General features: G+C 34.9%; 1 protein-coding gene across 1 annotated transcript in view; it reads left to right on the forward strand.

The window, feature by feature from the left end:
• FBXL7 (F-box and leucine rich repeat protein 7) overlaps positions 1–6,785 on the forward strand; it is a 457,095-nt gene that overhangs the window by 260,960 nt on the left and 189,350 nt on the right. The gene's annotated exons all lie outside the window — the stretch shown is intronic.

Consider the following 6,785-nt stretch of genomic DNA (forward strand, 5'->3'; position numbering starts at 1 on the left):
CTGCGCGTCCGGAGCCTGTGCTCCGCGACGGGAGGGGCCGCGGCAGTGAGAGGCCCGCGTACCGCAAAAAAAAAAAAAAAACACCCACATTATGCCCGATTACATGGTCCATCTCTGTCGTGAACCCTTTCAAGCATGCACATAGGTTGTAAATATTGGGAAAACATTTAATAATTCATTAAAAATTCATGTTTTAAATTGTAAGTCTGATTTTGCTTTTGTACCTAGCTTTTCTCTCCCATTTAGTAAGTTCAGCAATCCTCACTATCTGAAATGTCAGTCAACAATTATATTTCCTAATATGGCAAATCATTTTGTACATTAAGCCACCAGCTTTGGCAACAGTGGCATCATCAGCTATCATCTGTTTTTAACTGTTTCCTTTCAAAATGATTTATTGGAAAGAGTATAATATTATATAATTATGCAGTGCTTATCACAGCTTAATGTGAGATTTTCCACCTACATTGGTAGTTACCTGTGCTTCTCTGAAACACACACACACACACACACACACACACACACACACACACACACCCCCTGGGAGAAAAATGCCAAAATTCTAAAACCTTACATAATAGGCTCAGAGAATGAGCTTATTCTGGGACAAGCTGGATGTTTTTACAGTGCAGAATGCTTGTTAAATAAAGGCAGTGATGACTCAAGTGAGAAATATGTTTGAAAGTAATAATTTTATACACAGTATTTTTTCTTCCTCTATTAAATTTTGTTCATGGTGCAACTTTCTCTGCAGAACAGTAATATCTGTTTTTAATTCTGGAGTATTTTATTGCTTAAAAAGATCGCATCTTAAATTTCAGATGTATAATTTTGCTCTTATGATAGAATACTTATGAAAGTTGTAACTGTTGATAAAGGAGGTTTGTATATCATGCTCATGCACACACATCTTTGAAGCTCAGTATTTTATTTTATTATAAGGACTAGGTAAATTTTCATTTCATTTTCTGCTCGGAGACCACGTATGTCTTGGATTTTCAAAGGACTGTTTTGTAGTGTGAAATCTACACTGTTAAACAGAACAATCTCTTTCTAAATTCCTTCAGGCATGTGACTTTAAGAGACCTGTGAATATTTAAAGTGATAAGAGTTCCAAAGCTTGTGGAGCTGCAGGATCTATAAGTAAAGGTCACTCACAAAATCTACAAATACTCTGCCTAAAATCATAGCAAACAAAGATCAGAACATACGGGAAAAATGAGTCATTTTAGGTCCTACCTTTTTATTTGCATTTCATATAAAATTATTTATATTCTCTTTTCCCTCTTTTTCTCCCTTCTCCTTTCTAGAACCTCTGCACTATCTTCAGTTCTTCTGTTTATTTCCATGATAATACAAAAATAAATATTCCGCAACTTAAAAAAGAGAGAGAAAACCGTTTTTATGACTCTCAGACCCAACCATGCCAATTCTCAGCTCTCCTTTGTAGTTAAATTTTCAAAATATTTTCTTTTCATATTGCCTTTTTCCCCTCACTTCCCGTTTTTTAAATCTTTTTTTTTTTTTAGACGTTAGCATTGTAGTGATATTTTCCCAGGCATATTTTCAGCCCAGATAAGGACACTTTTTAAGTACATTTGCGTTGAACACTATTTTTTGGCTACCCAGATCATTTTTGTTATTATAAAAATTGCAAGTATTGCCTAAGAATGTGCATAATTGTGCACCTAGCATATTTCTTTCTTCTTAAGAAATATTTTATTATGAAATATTTCAATACTTCCAATAGCAGGCTTTCAGAGCCAATTGCAAGAGTACAGTGGAGGCCTACCTACCATCTGATGAATATTTAACATATATATGTCATGCTTATGTCGACTATCCCCCAATCTTCATTCATTATTTCTTCATAACAACCTGGAAGGCCAGGTATGAATTTGATCTTGGTGCCTTATTCATACTCATATCACCGCCCCACCACCCCTGCCCTGCTCCCTGCCTTATCCTCCACCAACAGGAAGCTTGCACATATACACTTAGACAGCACAGCCTGCGTGTCTGGGCTCCACGCCCAACCCACACACCGAGCTGCCCTTGGCTGTCCATCAAGGTTAGGGGTGCACACAGTAATGGCACAGTCTGCAGCTGCAGGGATAGACCCAGGGAATAGATTGACACAGTGCCTGGAATTGGGCTATTGCCACTTGGGCAACACATTCCAGGGTCCAGGATATCTGAGTGTGGCTAGAACAAGGTGCAGGTATCAGGTGGACACATTCCCTTGGCTGACTAACTTGTATATATGCCCTCAGAAGGTTTCCATAGAAATGTTCATAATAGCACTGCTAAAAAAAAATCTGAAAACAACTCAGTTACTGGTTAACAGGACATTGGAAACTTATGTTACATAATGGAATGCTATAATGCAGTGAAAATATGTATGCATATATTATAAATATTTTATACAATATTATTTATGGGTGAATTTTATATAAGCAGCTGATTATCACAGAATGCTCTTACTGATTTTATTGTATCTGTAGCCAACCTATGGTTGCAATTGATGAATGATTATAGTACTGACTACTGGGTGGTTTCTTTGCTTATGTTAACAAGTAATACAAAAGTGAAATAAAATGTGTTTTGGAAATTCACCATTTGTCAGTGACATTAGTGACTTCTTTGTTAAATCAAATAACAACATTTGAATACTAGAGGACTATTTCTTATTTTTTTGTGCCATTCACAAAGTAATGACTATAGGCATGACACACTTTTAAGTCTAATCTGCATAATTAACAGTTTTTTCTATTATGCTCTTAAGGATAGACAATACACAAAACAATGAAGCCCTGATTTGTAGTGTTGAAAATTGCCTTGGTATAAATACTTCCACAATTGCCCATTTCACGCTACTGACATGGCATTGCTGAACACAGAGCTGGGAAAAGGCATGCTGTGGTCCACATTACATCGTGTTTCCACCACACAGATCGAAGGACATAAATGACCTCAGGAACATGGTGTTTAGTAAAATGTAGTAAGATCATTAAGAAATGATGAATTTTGAGTATTTATTTCCTTTGTTGTTAATAAAATTTACTTAATTGTAAGTTTATGCAATTTACTTTTTAATGGTTATATTAACAAATAGCTTGCAAAAATTTTTTTAAAATTAACAATCAGCTATTGGTTCAAACCAGCTCCAGTACAGTATTGCTCAACACCATTGACTGAATAGGCTATGTCGGTCATTTCTGGGTTTACATTCTATTTTATTGTCCTGTTTGTGTATTTCTACTCTGATAAAACACTGTATTAATTCATGTTTAAAATTCAACTTGGTATCTGGAAGGGCAGTCCTTTCACAGTTTTCTTCTTCAGGAATAACCTGGCTGTTTTTGTTGGGGGCTACCTTGGCACTTTCTTTGCTATGTATACTTTATAATTATTTTGTGAATTTCACAAAAATTTGGAATTTGGAATGAAATTGCATTGAATCTTAGGTCAGTTTGGTAAGAACAGACATGTCTATGATGTTGAGTTTTTTATTCACTAATATTGTATAGCTCTCCATTGTCGGTCTCTTCATGTCCTTAAAATAATCTTAATATGTTTAAAACTTTTTTTTACAATTTATACTTAAGTACCTTATATTTTTCGTTGGTGGTATAGAGATTTTTTTTTTTCCTTTTTTCCTTTAAAGTCAATTTAATTGAGGTATAATTTACATATGATGAAATGCACCAAGTATGTGAAACCATATGAAAAATCATATATACACAGTTTGATGAATTTTGACAAATGTATAACTCATGTAACCACCTCCACAATCAGGATGTAAAACATTCCTGTCATCCCACAATGTTCCTTATTGCCTCATTTCAGTCAAATCCCCCTTTCCTTCCAAGCCCCAGGAAACCACTGATTCATTTTCTGTCACTGTAGATTAGCTTGGCCTGTTCTTGAATTTCATATAAATGGAATCATACAGTATATATGTACATTTTTGGGGTCTGGCTCTTTATGCTGGGTCTAATGTTCTTTTTCAAACATTTATAAACTTGCTGATTTATGGAAATGAAATCTATGTTTTGTGAGAATTCATCTTACAGTTATTTTGCTAAACCCTTTTGTTACACCCAGTAATTTATCTGAGATTATTTTGGTTTTTTTTTAATATGAATAATAATAGAACTTGGAGATGATGACATTTTGCTTTCTTCCTTTCCAGCCCTTATACTCTTTATTTATTTTTCTTGTCGTATTATGCTAGCCAGAGTATCCAATGTTAAACCGAAGTTATAATAGTAAGCCTCATCATGTTTTTCTTATTCTTAAAGGGAATGCTTTTCCATATTTCACCATTAAGTTTAGTGATTGCTGTGGGTGTAATATAAACAGGCTTTGTTAGGCTTATGAAACATCTTTCCATTCTAAGTTTGCCAAGGTTTTAAAAAATCATTATGGGTATTGGATTTTATTGAACGCTTTTTACTGTAACTATTAATAATCATTTTGTCTTTTAACGTCCTTTTTGCATCTAAGTTCATAAGTGAGCTTGACTTCAAAAAGCAGAGGATGGCAAACTTTTTCTTAAAGAGTCAGATGATAAACATTTTCAGCTTGTGGGCCATACAATTTCTATCACAACTACTCAACTCTGCAATTGTAGTATGAAAGCAGCCATAGATAATATGTAAACAGATAGACATGGCTATGTTTCAATAAAACTTTATTTACAAATATAGGCAGCCAGCCTGTTGACTGTAGTTTGCTGACTCCTGTCAGTAAAACAGATTCAAAAACTTTTATGATGCTAGGACTTTTTATACTTTCTGTGTCTTCTTCAGTCAGTTTTGTTGTTACATTTTCTGGTATTTTTTCCATTTCATCTAAGTTTTAACATTTATTTTACACCTATTTTATTTGTAGTTCTCCTTTGTTTTATTTCATCGCTTTTTTTCTTAAAATATGTTTTTGTTTGAGACTTCTGCCTTTCATCTTGATCAATTTTGGAATGTTTGTTTTATTGATGATTTTTAACAAAACTTTAAGCACAGCCAAGGAAATGGTGACCTCATGCTTTTCTTCCACTTAACCCATAAATAAGTTGACTGTTCTATAGATGGTAGATCATTCCTCCACCTGGTTTGTCCATCTCCACTCTATGTTGTTTCCTTTCTTAAACTACATACTTAAATGAAGGTGTAGGTATTTCTCACATGGAAGAAGATCATTCTTCATTAAATAATACAGGATATTGGACCTCTGTTAATAGATAATCAGAGCAAGTATTCTTTGAGCACTCAGTGTATGCCAGGCACTCCACTAAGTGCTTGACACAGATTATCTCACCTAACCTTCACAACTATTCTACTAAATTTTACCATTACCTTCATCTTTGCATGTAAAGAAACAGGCTTGGAGAAACTAACGGGCATAAAGAAATAATGGTGGACCAGGATCCCAAACTTTTGATGAATACTTTAGTATCTTTAGTATCTTTAGTACTTTAGTATCTTAAGAAGACCATTAGAAAGCAGTACTCTGCAAAGAAAGTCTAGACCAATTATGTCCTGCAATTTAAGTTTTAAAAATGAGATTCTAGCTTGTAATCATTCTCCTGTGAGTTTGATCCTTGTTTAAACCACTAGGATCATATATCTGAATGTAACTAAGTAAGGGTCAGATCATGAACTGTGGTTTTACTTCTGTATAATATTTTATAATTTTCAAAGGCTTTTACAAATATCTCATGTTATCCTCACAATATGTCTTTGAATAAGTGAATTAGTGATAATTATTTTTCCTGTTTTAGAGTTAAGTACATTGAGGCTAAGAGATTTAAGTATCTAGGTCAAAGTCACAAACTCATGGGTGGTGAAGCTCAGATGTATACAAAGGTTTTCTGACTTTCCATGTTGGAATCTTTTCCAATACAGCATGGATCAGGCATTCATGAATCCCTGCCTGAAACAGCCAAATGATTTGACTCTTACATCATCTGATTTGCTCAGCGTTGTAGAATTAAGGATTGGATGATGACTGATTTATTAGCATCACAGAAGACTGCAATATATGATGTGTGTATGGATCTAATTTAGTGAAATGAGCAAAGTAACCTCTCTAGAGTTAATGCATGATAGAAATGCACTGAAATGAGAACTAGAACATATATAATTAAAGAATCTGTTTCTCCCCTGGACATAACAAGCCAGGAAGGATGACAAAAATGTTTGCGTCAATTCCTTCAATAGGTTATTTCCACATCAACCAGGGCTGTAGATACTTGGTGTCAATTTTTGAAAGTTTATTCTTAGGTTTCTGAATTCATTGTTCTGGATAATTTAGTGTTCCCTTTTTCTTTTAACACCAGCAGAGAACTTGTACATGGATAACTTCCAAGGGTCTTTCACTGGTGCTGTTTCCCAGAGGCCCATCCACTTGATGATGGCTTTTTTAAATGACTGATGTTCCAAATAATGATATGTAAAATATGTTATTAGCCTCTTTCCTTGACTATGACTACCTTATAAGGAAGAAAGAAAAAATACCATGATTCCAAACCAGCGCTAAATTGATTTAATAGAAGTTCACACACAAAATTTATTTGGGAAAAATACGTTGTCATAATCTATTAGTAATGATATGTATCTTTTCTTTTTTTTTTTCTTTTTTTTTTGCGGTACACGGGCCTCTCACTGTTGTGGCCTCTCCTGCTGCGGAGCACAGGCTCCGGAAGTGCAGGCTCAGCGGCCATGGCTCACGGGCCCAGCCGCTCCGCGGCATGTGGGATCCTCCCAGACCGGGGCACGAACCCG

Source organism: Physeter macrocephalus, chromosome 8 (assembly GCF_002837175.3).
Source record: "Physeter macrocephalus isolate SW-GA chromosome 8, ASM283717v5, whole genome shotgun sequence".
In the NCBI taxonomy this organism is placed as follows: domain Eukaryota; kingdom Metazoa; phylum Chordata; class Mammalia; order Artiodactyla; family Physeteridae; genus Physeter; species Physeter macrocephalus.